The following is a 13,297-nucleotide window of genomic DNA, read 5'->3' on the forward strand; positions in this document are numbered from 1 at the left end:
GACTTAGGTACGCCATAACCTTGTTATTGAGTCAGTTCTCCCCCGATTGGTTATCTCTTCCAATCATATGGAGGGTTCGTTCGTGCCTCCTGCATGGCGAACTTATACAGAGTCATCATATGCTGCCACATAGTCACATTGAGTCGTGCTTTTGTTCAAGGGAATTTGGCCTGAGTCGGCCTCTCTGCGGTGTCTCTTGACTCATTTTTCAGTTGGCCATCCCTGGTTGTCAGTGTCATGTCTATCATCACATCAGTTATATTGGTCCTTTACTCGTGCCGGTTTGAGAAGGTCCCCATTGACTTCTTGCTGGCGAGTCTTGTCCTTATCGACGACGACACCTTGCTCTGAGGATAGGCCTAGAGCCGCACCCTGGCCCTATTTTCATTATTGATAGGTCACCTTGTGCTCAGCATCGATCAGTATCATGGGTCTTTGACTGAGTGGTTTCCCTTGTGTTCGACATCAGCTTACATTATCACACATTGGGATTCGTGCAGTACCTTGGTTTCCATTTGACCCTATTGGTGGATACCTCGCCTCTGTATCAACTTTCATTATTGGTTGGTTCAGAGGGTTTCTGCCAACGTACTTCGGTTGGGTTACTACATCTTTTTTCGTCCGATTCCTTCCACATTATTGGCTTATGGGTTACACTCGCGCTAGATTGATGGAGGATGCCTTACACTACAACAAAACAGGCAATTTGCGCCAGATTTAGCACCAGATTCTAGTGCATTTTTTTCTCAATTGGGATGAGCAACTTGGCGCTAAATCTGGCTCTATTGTACAATTTTTAAAGCGTCCTTTTTTGCACCAAATTTTGCATCTTTTTTATGCCAAATTTTCCATCATTTTCTGCATCATATTTTGCACCAAGATTTTCATTTGGTTTTACAACAGGTTTTGCTTCTAGTTTTGTGCCTTTTTTTGCATCTATTTTTGCATCATTTTTTGCTTCCTCTTTTGTGGAATTCTTTGCTTCTATTTTTGTGTCATAATTTGCATCGATTTTTACACCATCTTTGACATCTTATTTAGCGCCTTTTTTTACATCCAATTTGTGCCAATTTTTGCATCTGGTCTTATGCCATCTTTTGCTTCTAATTTTGTACTTATTTTTACATCTATTTTTGTGCCAATTTTTCTGCCTTTTTTTACACCATCTTTTCCATCCAATTTTGCACCATATGTTGAATCTGATTTAGTGCCAAATTTCGCATGCATTTTTGCACCATTTTTTGCATCCACTTTTGCATTTTATTTATCTCCCTTTTTTGCATCCTATTTTGCACCATATTTTGCATTTAATTTTGCATCATTTGTTGCATCCAATTTAGCATCATTTTTAACACCATTTCTTGCATCCAATTTTTCATCCTTTTGAGCATCTAAATTTGCATCCTATGTTGAACCATATATTGCATCCACCTTTGCATCCCATTTTGTGTCTATTGTTACGTTCACTTTTGAGCCATTTTTTCGTCTACTTTTGCATTTGTTTTTGCACCAAGTTTTGAATGATTTGTTGCATCATTTTACATCCAATGTTGCATCTCAATTTGCATCCAAACTTGAGCCATTTTTATGCCCATTTTTGCACCATTTTTTCTTCTTTTGTGTCCAATTTTGCACCATTTTTTATGTCCAAATTTGCATCCTTTTTGGTATCTAGTTTTTCATCCTTTTTGGCTTCCAAATTTGCATCCTTTTTTCTGCCACATTTTGTGTCCACATTTGCATCTCATTTTGCACCTAGATTTTAGTTGGAATTTTCATCTAGTTATGCGTCATCTTTGACATCCTTGGTTTCACCATTTTTTAGTCCCATTTTGCATCTTGTTTTGTGTCTTTTCTTACATCCTTTTTGCATCCTAATTTTACACCATTATTTGCATCCTCATTTTGGTGTCCATTTTTGCATCCTTGTTTGCACCCAATTCGGTATCCTTTCATATGCCCTATTTTGTTCCCTTCTTTGTGTCTAGTGTTGCACCCTTTTTAAATTTTACTTTAAAAACCTTTTTGTGTCATTGTTTGCATATTGTTTTGATGGCTAGTTTAACATCCAATTCTACTCCCAATTTTTCATCCATGGTTAAATCCACTTTTGGCTTCTTGTTTAGAGTTTTACTTTTATTTCCATTTATGACCACCTCTATGGGTTCATTTTACTAAGTTCATTTACATAGTGAAATATATTAAATTTTCTAAATATCATTTTGCTGTAGGATTTAATGCATGGTTAGATGAAAACAAAACCCTCTCAGTTTATTTCAGAAACCTAGGACAAACCAATTAAGAGAAAGGTTGTTCTAAGGCTTACGATTCTTAGTAGATCAAGATGTAGAGTATAGATTAAGAAAAAGAGAATGAATTCTTGTGAGTCCTCGCATGCAGGTCTTCTTGGAGTTTTTCGTATAGCCAAGAAGCGCTCCTAGCTAGCTCCAAAGCTTGGTCCTAAACATAAGAGAGAGAATAAAGCAACCTTCACAACATAATATCTTAATAATCAAAACTATAAAAAACATATAAATATTATTGAATAAATAAATATAAACCAAAAACCCATGCATACATTAGTTAAATAGAAGAAGTAAAGAATGAATAGAAACATATGGAAGGAAGAACAACTGATCTATATGAATAAAGGAGTTGGAGGAAAGTTACAACAATCAGATATAGTTGCAACATCACCTCCCCCAACTCATAGCTCCAAAACTCTCCCTCTCAAGACAGATCTCAAGAGCGTGACAATACAAAATTCCCATCATTTTTTCAATGGCCAAGCCTCTAATATATAGGAAAGTGGAGGCTATGAAGATTTCCAAAATTCCTCATTAGTTCAATTTGGGAAAAATCTTTTGGGTGAATAATGTTTCCTCATATAAAAAAGGAATTTTCCACTTTTTAGATGCTTTTGTGCTTAGGAAAAAGCTTCCCCATGCTTTATGGCTCTTTCCAACTTTTGTATGCTTTTATTTTTTAGGAAAAAGCTAAAGATGAGGATAAAGAGATTACATTCCACCATATGTTTCCGAAAGTGACCAAGATTGTCAAATTCAAATTCTAGTTTGCTTATGTTTTAGTTTTTTTTAAAATATATATTTAGTTTTAGTATTTTTTTTTTATAGAAAAATATATTTAGTTTTTGGTATATTTTTCTATAAGAAAAATTATATTTTGTTTTTATAAAAATGGATTTTAAACATTCCATTCATGCTAAATTTGTGATTTTATGATAGGAGTTTAAATTAGATATAGTAAAGTAACTTAATGTCATGTGTCGTGTTGCTGAGATGGGTGTTATACATCTCTTTCTTGCTAAGTTATAGAATGTGCTTGGGTTTTCTTAATGCAATAAAACTAATTATGTTCTTCATGATATCTTGAAATGTTCATCTTGAACCAGGTTAATAAAACAATAAAGTTAAAATAGGTTTTCCTTTGTCCTTTATAGATCTTTGTCCCCATTAATCTTGGTCATAATAGATTAATTGTCTTGTGGTGGCCTTGAGTGGTCAGTTCCATTAGTTGCATGCTTTGTAGTTTTTAGTTAGTGACATTTTTTAGGCTTGATAATATGTTATTTAATTTATCAAAATGTGTTATTGTCCATATTATTGTTAAATATTAATATTAAATATGCTGATTTTTAAGCATGTTTTAGCAAAACTTTCCCAAAATGTTTATAGATTGTATTTTATAATGCAATGATTCTTTGCTTGATGAAATTGTTTTGGATATTTTTTTTAATGATTCATTGATTGATGAAATTGTTATGGATATTCTTTTTAGTATATTAAATTGTATGTGATAAAGTCAAAAATCACCTCTTTTTTAGATTTTCATTGATCAATTTCCCTTAAGGCCATCAAGTTCACCATTTGGTCCCAGGTTAAGGAAATATAGGAGTCATGAAGTGGAATTGTCCAAGCACTTAAATCTTGAGACATGTTTCTTTTTAGTCACTTGATACTTTCTTTCTATGTAAATTTTTGATGAAAATAGTCTTGGAACATGAGGGGCATCAATAGTAAGTGAAAAAAAACTCCTAAAAGAAAAATGGTATGCAAAGAACCCATAAATAATGTTGATATAAGAAGCAAAAATATTAAGTGAGGTTCAACCTCATATAATTAGAAAATGGGGGAGGAATTTCCAAGTAGTAGTGATTGATGCTTAGAGATACTTGGGTGGAATGGTTATTATTTGAAATGATTAAGACATCAAGGTTACCAATATGTTTACCTCTTTTCGCATTATGACAATACAATTTTAGTTAATTGACATTGAGGACTACTACCATGTATCCAATGTCTATGACTCCAATATCGCAAATGGAAAACCTCTATTTCTCAATTCTATTTCTAGCACAAGTAATTTATACTCCCCATCTCCATGGATTGTTGGGAGTGACTTCAATATTATAAGTGTCTCGAGGAAAAGAAAGAATGAATCGAAATGTTTAACAAGATATTTTGTAAGCTATACCATTAAAGCCACAAAGTAGTCTCCATTAAAGTTGTCAAGAAATGAGTCTCCAACCCACACATGTGGATCAATGAGATGTAATACATGTGTGTGTGGTTACGAACTCAATACACCTCTATAATAACTCCACAAACTTATGTATTTCACTCTGTCACATAAATTGACAGTAGTGTGACATAAGTAAACCAAGAGTAGACATGAAAGCCTTAGGAAACAAACATTCCTTAGATCCTCAATTAGGTGCTTAAATGATGAAGTGAAAATGCAAGGAGAAAAGAAGAATTCATGATTTAACCATCACATACATGTGATCAAGTGTGACTAGGAGTGTATATATTCATATATTTTCCAAAGAGGGAGTGAATACATGAGTTACCATTTATTGGCCCTTATTTTTCTTTCTTTTTCATTTTCTTATATATAGGACTTAGGGAATAAGGTTTTCATAAGTTTGGCACAACTCATAGATATAAGATTTACATGAATTTTCACTTCAACCTTAGAGTTTAGACTTAGATAAATCAATATAGTGTATGTTTAATGATTTTGGCTTTCACTTTTTTATTGTATTTCATCACAAATACAAAAGGGGAAATATTTTGCCACAAATCTATGAATGCTTAATCATAAAGTCGTCATGTGATGAAAACAAATTAATGATGTTATTCTCTACGAAAATGATGGGTATTCTTGAGAAAATCTTATGCTTGTGGATGTTTCCTCCCTGGTTGAGAGGGAGTGAGGGTAGACACCATGTTATCCATGTGTCATGTACTATGGCTAGGATTAACAATCGTAAGCCTAGTAAAGGCACTAGTAGGGATAATGGTGGATTGGATAAACATCTGGGACCAATATTCTTTGAGAATTTGGACATTGACTAGGACTAATCGCCATAAGTCAAGTACATTAATCCAAGATAAGAATAGTCATGAGGATTGACATTTTCTGGTGTCAAATATTATGATAGTGGATTAGGAAATGATCATGTGAGGACATACCTGGTAAACATCTTGGTGGGGTAAGTGCCTTGAAAGGTAGTGGCGTCCAAATTTATGCCTCCAACATTGTGCTCTGATCTAATGGAGAGATAAACTTGTTAGTCAAGGCCTTACTATTTTGAAAATTTTGGCTATGATGATGTAAATCATCATTGATGCTTATCAATCTAGATCCCTTCTTATATGAATATTTCAACTTGAGAGTACTTTTTTGTCTCATTATGAGTACCTCGCTAGTTTAGAGGGAGGGTCATCATCTTCATTATTGCCATCATCACCACCATCAATGTGATCATTATTGTCATCATTTCATTATCATCATAATCACCATTAATGTCTTCTTCATGATCATCATCATCATCATGATTTTGTATATTGTCGTCAATTGCTCATAATTATAGGTATCATAAGAAATATCACCAACCTTAGGACACATGATATATGAAAGAAAAATAACCACTTTATTTTTTAGAAATGATTGATGATCATCAACATCACTACCATTATCATCGTCATTATAATTGTCATCATCCCCATCATCATAACTAATATAAGTTTTATCATAATTTTTGTCATCTTCATCATGAACATCATAATCATCATTCATGCCATTATTGTTCTTGATTATGACCAAGATGAAAATAATGATAATGATGATCAGATGATGATGACTTGGAAGATGACGCCAAAGATAATTATTATGATTTTTACCATGATAACATTTAAAAATTGGGAGGAATGGCCAAGGTCATTAGCATCATCATCATTGTCATTGTAACTCCCATCGTCTTTATCATCATTGTCATTATCATAACAATCGAAATTCATGTCATCGTCATCATCTTCATTATCATCATCGTTATAATTATTGACATTGTCATCAGTTGTTCATAATTTTCAATGTCATAAGAAATATAATCAATGCAAAAGATATGATGTGTGTTGGAAAATGGATGCAAAAGTAAACAAAAAAATGGGGGTAAAAATAGACGTAAATTTGGATGAAGAGTGGACACAACATAAGTAGATGCAGAACAAGACAGAAAAATTGAACAAAAGTGGATGAAAAAGTAGATGCAATAGTTCATACAAACTTGAACACAAAATAGGACTCAAACATGGATTAAAAAGTGGAAGAAAACATGGGCACAATAGTAGGCATAAAAATTAGCATGAATTGTGGTGAAACAAATGTGGATACTCCAATGAATGTAAAAAAAAAGGGACACAAACTTGAATGCAAAAAGGAGGAAAACTTGGATGAAAAAAGGGATGTAAACATGGGCCAAACATGGGTGCAATAGTGAACACAAAATTAGTTGCAAAACTAGACAAATCAAAAGTGGATGTAAAAGTAAATTCGAAATGGGATGCAAAAAACATAAACAATATTTGATGCAAACTTGGACACAAAAGAGGATGCAAATATGGATGCAATAGTGGAAGAAAATGTGGGTTGCAATGATAGGCATAATATATGGCACAAATAATAGCACAAAAAAGGTGGATGTAATAATAGACACAAAAAAATATGCAAACTTAGATGCAAGACAAGATGCTATAAGGGATGTAAAAGTGGATGCAAACACGGGTGCAACATGAGAAACAAAATTGGATGCAAAATATGGATGAAATGGAAGTACATGCAAAAGAAGATACAAAATGAGATGCAAAACCCAACACAAAAGTGGATGCAAAAATAGATGAAATATTTTATGCAAAAGAGGATGTGAAGATGGATTCAAAATTGGAAGCAAACGTGGGTACAACAGTATGTGCAAAACATGGAACAAATTTTGTCACAACAAAAGTAGATGTAATGATAGATGCAAAAAAGAAGCAAATGAAGATGAAAAATAGGATGCAAAAAGGGATGTAAAAGTGGGTGTAAACATGGGTGCAACAATGGATGTAAAATAGCTTTTGCAACTTATTTGAAAGAGCAATTTTGTCCCAACAATTAGACTTGTAGCATAAAGAACATGGTTAATACATATGATTCGACCAAAAACTAGTTACTACCAAAATTCAACCAAAAAAAATATTACTGCATAAAAATAGAATTAAAAACAAAAAAAATAAAAACAAAAATTTCCCAAATTAAAAATAAATAAATGATAAACTTTTTTTTACCAAAATTTAGTGATTTTTTTAGTGCTAATACTAACATCACCATTACAACAAGATATTTTTTTAGTGCTAATACTGCCATTACAACAAGATATAAAAGGGATATAATGCAAAAAGTTTAATAATAATATGTATGTAGAAGATGGTCTTCAGACTGGTGAATTCATGATAATCAATGGGACTACAGTCAAAATAATTGGATGTTATTTACTTTTTTACATAGATTGTCAAAATAATTGCATAAATTGATTTTTTTTAACCAAAATTTAACAAAAACTTTGCTAGTGCTAACATTAGAACCACCATTACAACAAGATATCTTTCTAGTGTTGACAACACCATTATAGTAAGATACCTCAAGAGAGACAGAAAATTTAAAAAGTATGATAGTAATATGTATCCAGAAGATGGTAGTGAAACTAGTAATTGTTCATTCTCATTATCATAATCATTGTCATCATCATCACCATCATCCTTGTCATTGTTATTGCCATCATTACATTATCATCATAATCACTATTCATGCCATCATCATCAGCTCCATCATCATCATCATTATGGACATTGTTTGCAATTGTTTATAATTATAGACGTTGTAAGAAATATCATCAACCCAAAAATGTGATCAGTGCTAGAAAAGGGTTGTTTAGGACACATTGATATACGTAAGAGAAATAACAACTCTATTTTTGAGAGATGATCGATGATCATCATCATCACCACCATTATCATTGTCATTGTCATTTTTATCATCCCCATCATCATCATTAATGTAATTTCTATCAACATTGTTGAAATCATCATCATCATTCATGCCATTATTGTTTTTGATGATGACCTAGATGAAAATGATGATGATGACACCAAAGATAATGCTTATGATTATGACAATGACAACATATAAAATTGGGAAGATTCGCCAAGGTCATTAGCGTCGTCATCATCATAATCATTGCCATCATCATCATTAATGTCATTGTAACCACTATCGTCTTTATCATCATAATCACAATTCATGTCATCGCCATCATCTTCATTTTCATCATTTTCAATATTATTTACATTGTCATCAATTGTTCATAATTGTCAATGCCATAAGGAATATCATCAATGCAGAAAATATGATGAGTGTTGGAAAAGGGATGCAAAAGCGAACATAGAAATGGGGGAAACAATAGAAGTAAAATTGGATGAAAAGTGGATACAACATAAGTAGATGCACAACAACATGAAAAACCAAACACAAAAGTGGATGCAAAAGTAGATGCAGTTGTCAATGCAAACTTGGATGCAAACATGAAGGCAAAAGTGGAAGCAAACATGGGTCCAATGGTAGGTGTAAAACTTGGCACAAACTGTGGTGAAACAAATGTGGATGCAAAAATGGATGAAACAAAAGTGGATACAATAGGGGATGCAAAAACATACACAATATCTGATGCAAACTTGAACACAAAAGAGGATGCAAATGTGGATGCAAACGTGGAAGCAAATGTGGTTGCAATGGTAGGCGCAAGATATGGTGCAACAAAAGTGGATGTAACAATAGACAAAAAATATGCAAAATAAGATGCAAAAATGGATGTAAAAGTGGAAGCAAACATTGATGCAACAGGCAAAACAAAATTGGATGAAAAAAATGGATACAATGGAAGTAGATGCAAAAGTAGATACAAAACGAGATGCAAAACCCAATGCATAAACCTGACACAAAAGTGGATGCAATATTTGATGCAAAAGAGGATGTGAACATGGATGCAAAATTGGAAGCAAACGTGGATACAATAGTGAGTGCAAAACATGGTGCAAATTATGGCATAACAAAAGTGGATGTAATGATAGATGAAAAAAAAGAATCAAAGTATGATGCAAATGAAGATGTAAAAAGGGATGCAAAAAGTGAAATTTAAAATGGGTGTAACAGTGGATGCAAAATTGTATTCAAAAGTGGATGCAATAGAAGTCGATGCAAAAGTAGATGCAAAACAAGACACAAAACCCGATGCAAATCCTGGTCCAAAATTGGATACAAAAAGGGATGCAAAAATAGATGTAGTAGTTGATGAAAACCTAGATGCAAATGAGGATGCAAACGTGGATGCAAAATTATAATCAAAAGTGGGTGCAAAAGGAGGTGCCAAACTAGGCGCCAATTGTGGCACAAAAATATTAGATGCAATAGTGGGTACAATAATAGATGCAAAAGAGGATGTAAATATGGATGCCAAACAACATGGAAAAGTGGATGCAACAAAAGTAGATGCAAAATTATATGCAAAACTAGACACAAAACTCGATGTAAAACGTGGCGCAAAAGTGATGCACAAATGGATGAAAAAATGGATGCAAAAAATGATTTAAAAAAGGATGCAAAAAAGGATGCAAAAGTCGATGCAAAAGTTGATGCAAGTGTAGGTGCAAAAAGTGGATGCAAATGAGGATGCAAAAGTATGTCAAACAAAAATAGATGCCAAAATTGATGCAAAACCTGGAACAAAACCTGGTGCAAAGGATGACATAAAACTTGGCATAAAATTTGGTGCAAAACGTGGTGCAAAACCTATTGCAATACCTGGTGTTAAACTTGGTGTAAGATTTGGTGCAAAACTTGATGCAAATTTTGTGTCAAGTTTTGCACCATATTTGATAAATGGATGCAAATAGCACCAAAAATGGGCTCTAGATGCAAAAAAAGAAGTAAAAAGGGACGCTAATCACTGGTTTTGTTGTAGTGTTAATGCCTTCCTTCTAGCGGATCTTTCCCTATCGACTCCGACTCATTGCTCTGGGGCAAAGATCTAGAGTCCATTTGGCAGTACCTTGGGGTTTGCAGTCATTAGTGGCAGATCCTTCGCTATCGACAGTGGGAAACCATCATTGTCTCCTGATCGATAGATTCTTACAGGTGTTCGACTCCAACTCATCTATTCACACTTGCTAGATTGTACTGGGTACCTTGACGCTCATTATCATTATCGGTGAGTAGTCTCGCGTTTGTTAACGGTATACATCAATGACCGGTAATCAAACGATTTCTCACATGGTCGACTTCAAATCATTTATTCCCATGGTGTAGAAATGTACCACGGTGGTCGGTGAAGACCTCAGGTTGTATCAGCATTCATTGGTTCACTTGACAGTTGCTCCTGTTGCTGCTAGTTGATACCACTCCACTTTATATGTTGCAGTCAGTCATGGCGACATTCTATTGTTGGCATTATGTTTTCTGGTATGACTGTATGTTACAGATGTTGTACTTGATGGCAACTCCAGTGGTAAGGCTCTCAGTTTGTTGAAAATTAAGAAGGACGCAGGCAATCGGTTCAGAAAGTGCGTCCCCGCAGGTATACCATACAGAACCCGCGTCCAGGGACGCCGGCCAGCCGTTCAGGGGGTGCGTCCACCCAATGCACACATTTCAAGGCAGAGAAAAGCACGTGGGGGTTTCTTGTGTGGTATCTAGCCGACGGTTTTGTGTTTCTATGGTGTCGGCTCGTGGTATTGTTCCATGTTTTGGGGAGGAGCTTGCCTATATAAAGCAAAGGAGTTCATTTGGATTGAGCAAGTGTCTTGGGTTGAATATCTTATTTGGTGAGATCTAGTCCAGATCTAAGAGGGCGAATCTTCTAATGGACTGTGATCTCTATGGCGCATGATCAGATCTGTAGATCTGACTGTTTGGGTCTGTTCTGAAGTCTTCATATTATTTACATCTGAAGGGTCGCAGGTTCAGTGAAGGGAAAGTGCGCCGGGACGCTGATACTGTAAAGGGAAAGTGCGCCGGGACGCTGATACTGTAAAGGGTAAGTGCGCCGAGACGCAGTACAGTAGAGAGAGACCTGCGTGGGGACGCAGGGCGATCAAGGTTCAGGTGCGTCTCTGAAGCAGAAGGACGCGGTGCGATAATGTTTTCAGGTGCGTCTCTGTAGCGAAAGATGCGACGCGATAGTATCTTTGGGTGCGTCCCTGAAGCAACAGAACGCAGAGCAGTCACAGGAACAGTGCGTGGGCACGCAGCGAAGCAGAAGGACATCTGCGTGTGGACGCAGAGTAACAGAAGGTCAACAGCGTCTGGTCGCAGGCCACAGAAAGGAAAACTGCGTCTCTGTTTTAAAATGTTCTGTTGATTGAATTTCTCTGTTGATAAGGTGTTCTGGGTTAGTTTTGTTATTGCTGATCTGATATCTGTAGTGGTCTATATCTGTTATGTACTTGTTGATCATCTGATGCTTTATGAAAAGCAGTAGGGGGTTGTAGCTCCCTTCCAGGAGTAGACTGGAAAACGAGAAAGAGAGAGAGTTGTAGCTCTCCGCAGGTTGCAGCCTGCGTACTGGTAAAGGACTGCACCAGTACAAAATCATTGTAAAAGAAGTTTCTAATTTGAAAGAAGATAGAGACATATTGCAGCAGGTGGTTTTCACCCACATTGGGTTTCCACCTTATATCTTGTGTTCTTTGGTGTGACTATCTGATTTTTCATGCTCATTATTTTATGGTACTGATATGCAAAAATAATTCAAAGATCAAATAAGGAAGATTTATTAAATTGCTTGATAATACTGATTCACCCCCCCCCTCTCAGTATTATTTCCAACAATTGGTATCAGAGCGGGTCCTTCAGAGAAGCTTGATCGCTTGAAGGTAGATCGTTCATCATGAGCAACTACGAGAAAGAAGCATCAATCAGGCCACCTATTTTTGATGGGACAAATTTCAATTATTGGAAGGTAAGAGTTACTGCATATCTTCAATCTCTTGGTACAGAAGTTTGGAACATTGTAGAAACAGGCTATGCTTTTCCTTCAGCTACTCCTACAGATCCAGCTGAGAAAAAGCAGTATGAAACAAATGCAAAAGCAGTCAGTACTCTATTAGGAAGTATATCCCAAACAGAATTCATGAAGGTCATGCACTTCAAATCAACAAAAGAGATATGGGACAAAATGATCACTAGCTATGAAGGAGATGAACAGGTAAAACAAGCTAAACTTCAAACTCTCAGGATTCAATATGAGACTCTCAAGATGTATAATGATGAAAGTGTGGCTAATTATTTTCTTCAGGTAGATGAGATTGTTAATTGTATGAAAAATTTGGGTGAAGAAATAAAAGAGACTATAGTAGTTCAAAAGATTCTAAGATCATTATCCCCCAAGTTTGAATCTAAAGTATCTGCAATAGAAGAAAAGGAAAATCTCCGTGTTCTCACTATGTCTCAGCTACATGGAATTCTAACTGCTTATGAAATGAGAAAGGGAGGTCCATCAGACAGAAGGGAAGCTGCTTTTAAGGCATCAGGCAAAGAAGATTACTATGAAGCAAGCCATGTTCCAGAAGAAGAGGAAGAAGAATCAAATTTTGTCAGAAATCTTCAAAGGGGTTCTGGAAGGTTCAGAGGTAAGCTACCTTTCAAATGCTTTGCTTGTGGAAGAGTAGGTCATTATGCTGCAAAATGTCCTTATAAGGATAAAGGAAAAGAACCTGCTAAATGGAACAAGAAACAAAGTGCAAATAAGAAAAGCTACTACACCCATGAAGATAGTGATGGCTTATCAAACAGTGATGAAGATGAACAAGGTAATAAATATAAGTTGTTAATGGCATTTGAAGATGATGATTATAAGGATGCTGTAGATGTGGATAATCTCTATGATGAAATTACTAGACTCAAG

The sequence above is a fragment of the Pinus tabuliformis genome, chromosome 6, assembly GCF_031772625.1.
Source record: "Pinus tabuliformis cultivar Carrire ecotype Pingquan chromosome 6, CPIR1, whole genome shotgun sequence".
NCBI lineage: Eukaryota > Viridiplantae > Streptophyta > Pinopsida > Pinales > Pinaceae > Pinus > Pinus tabuliformis.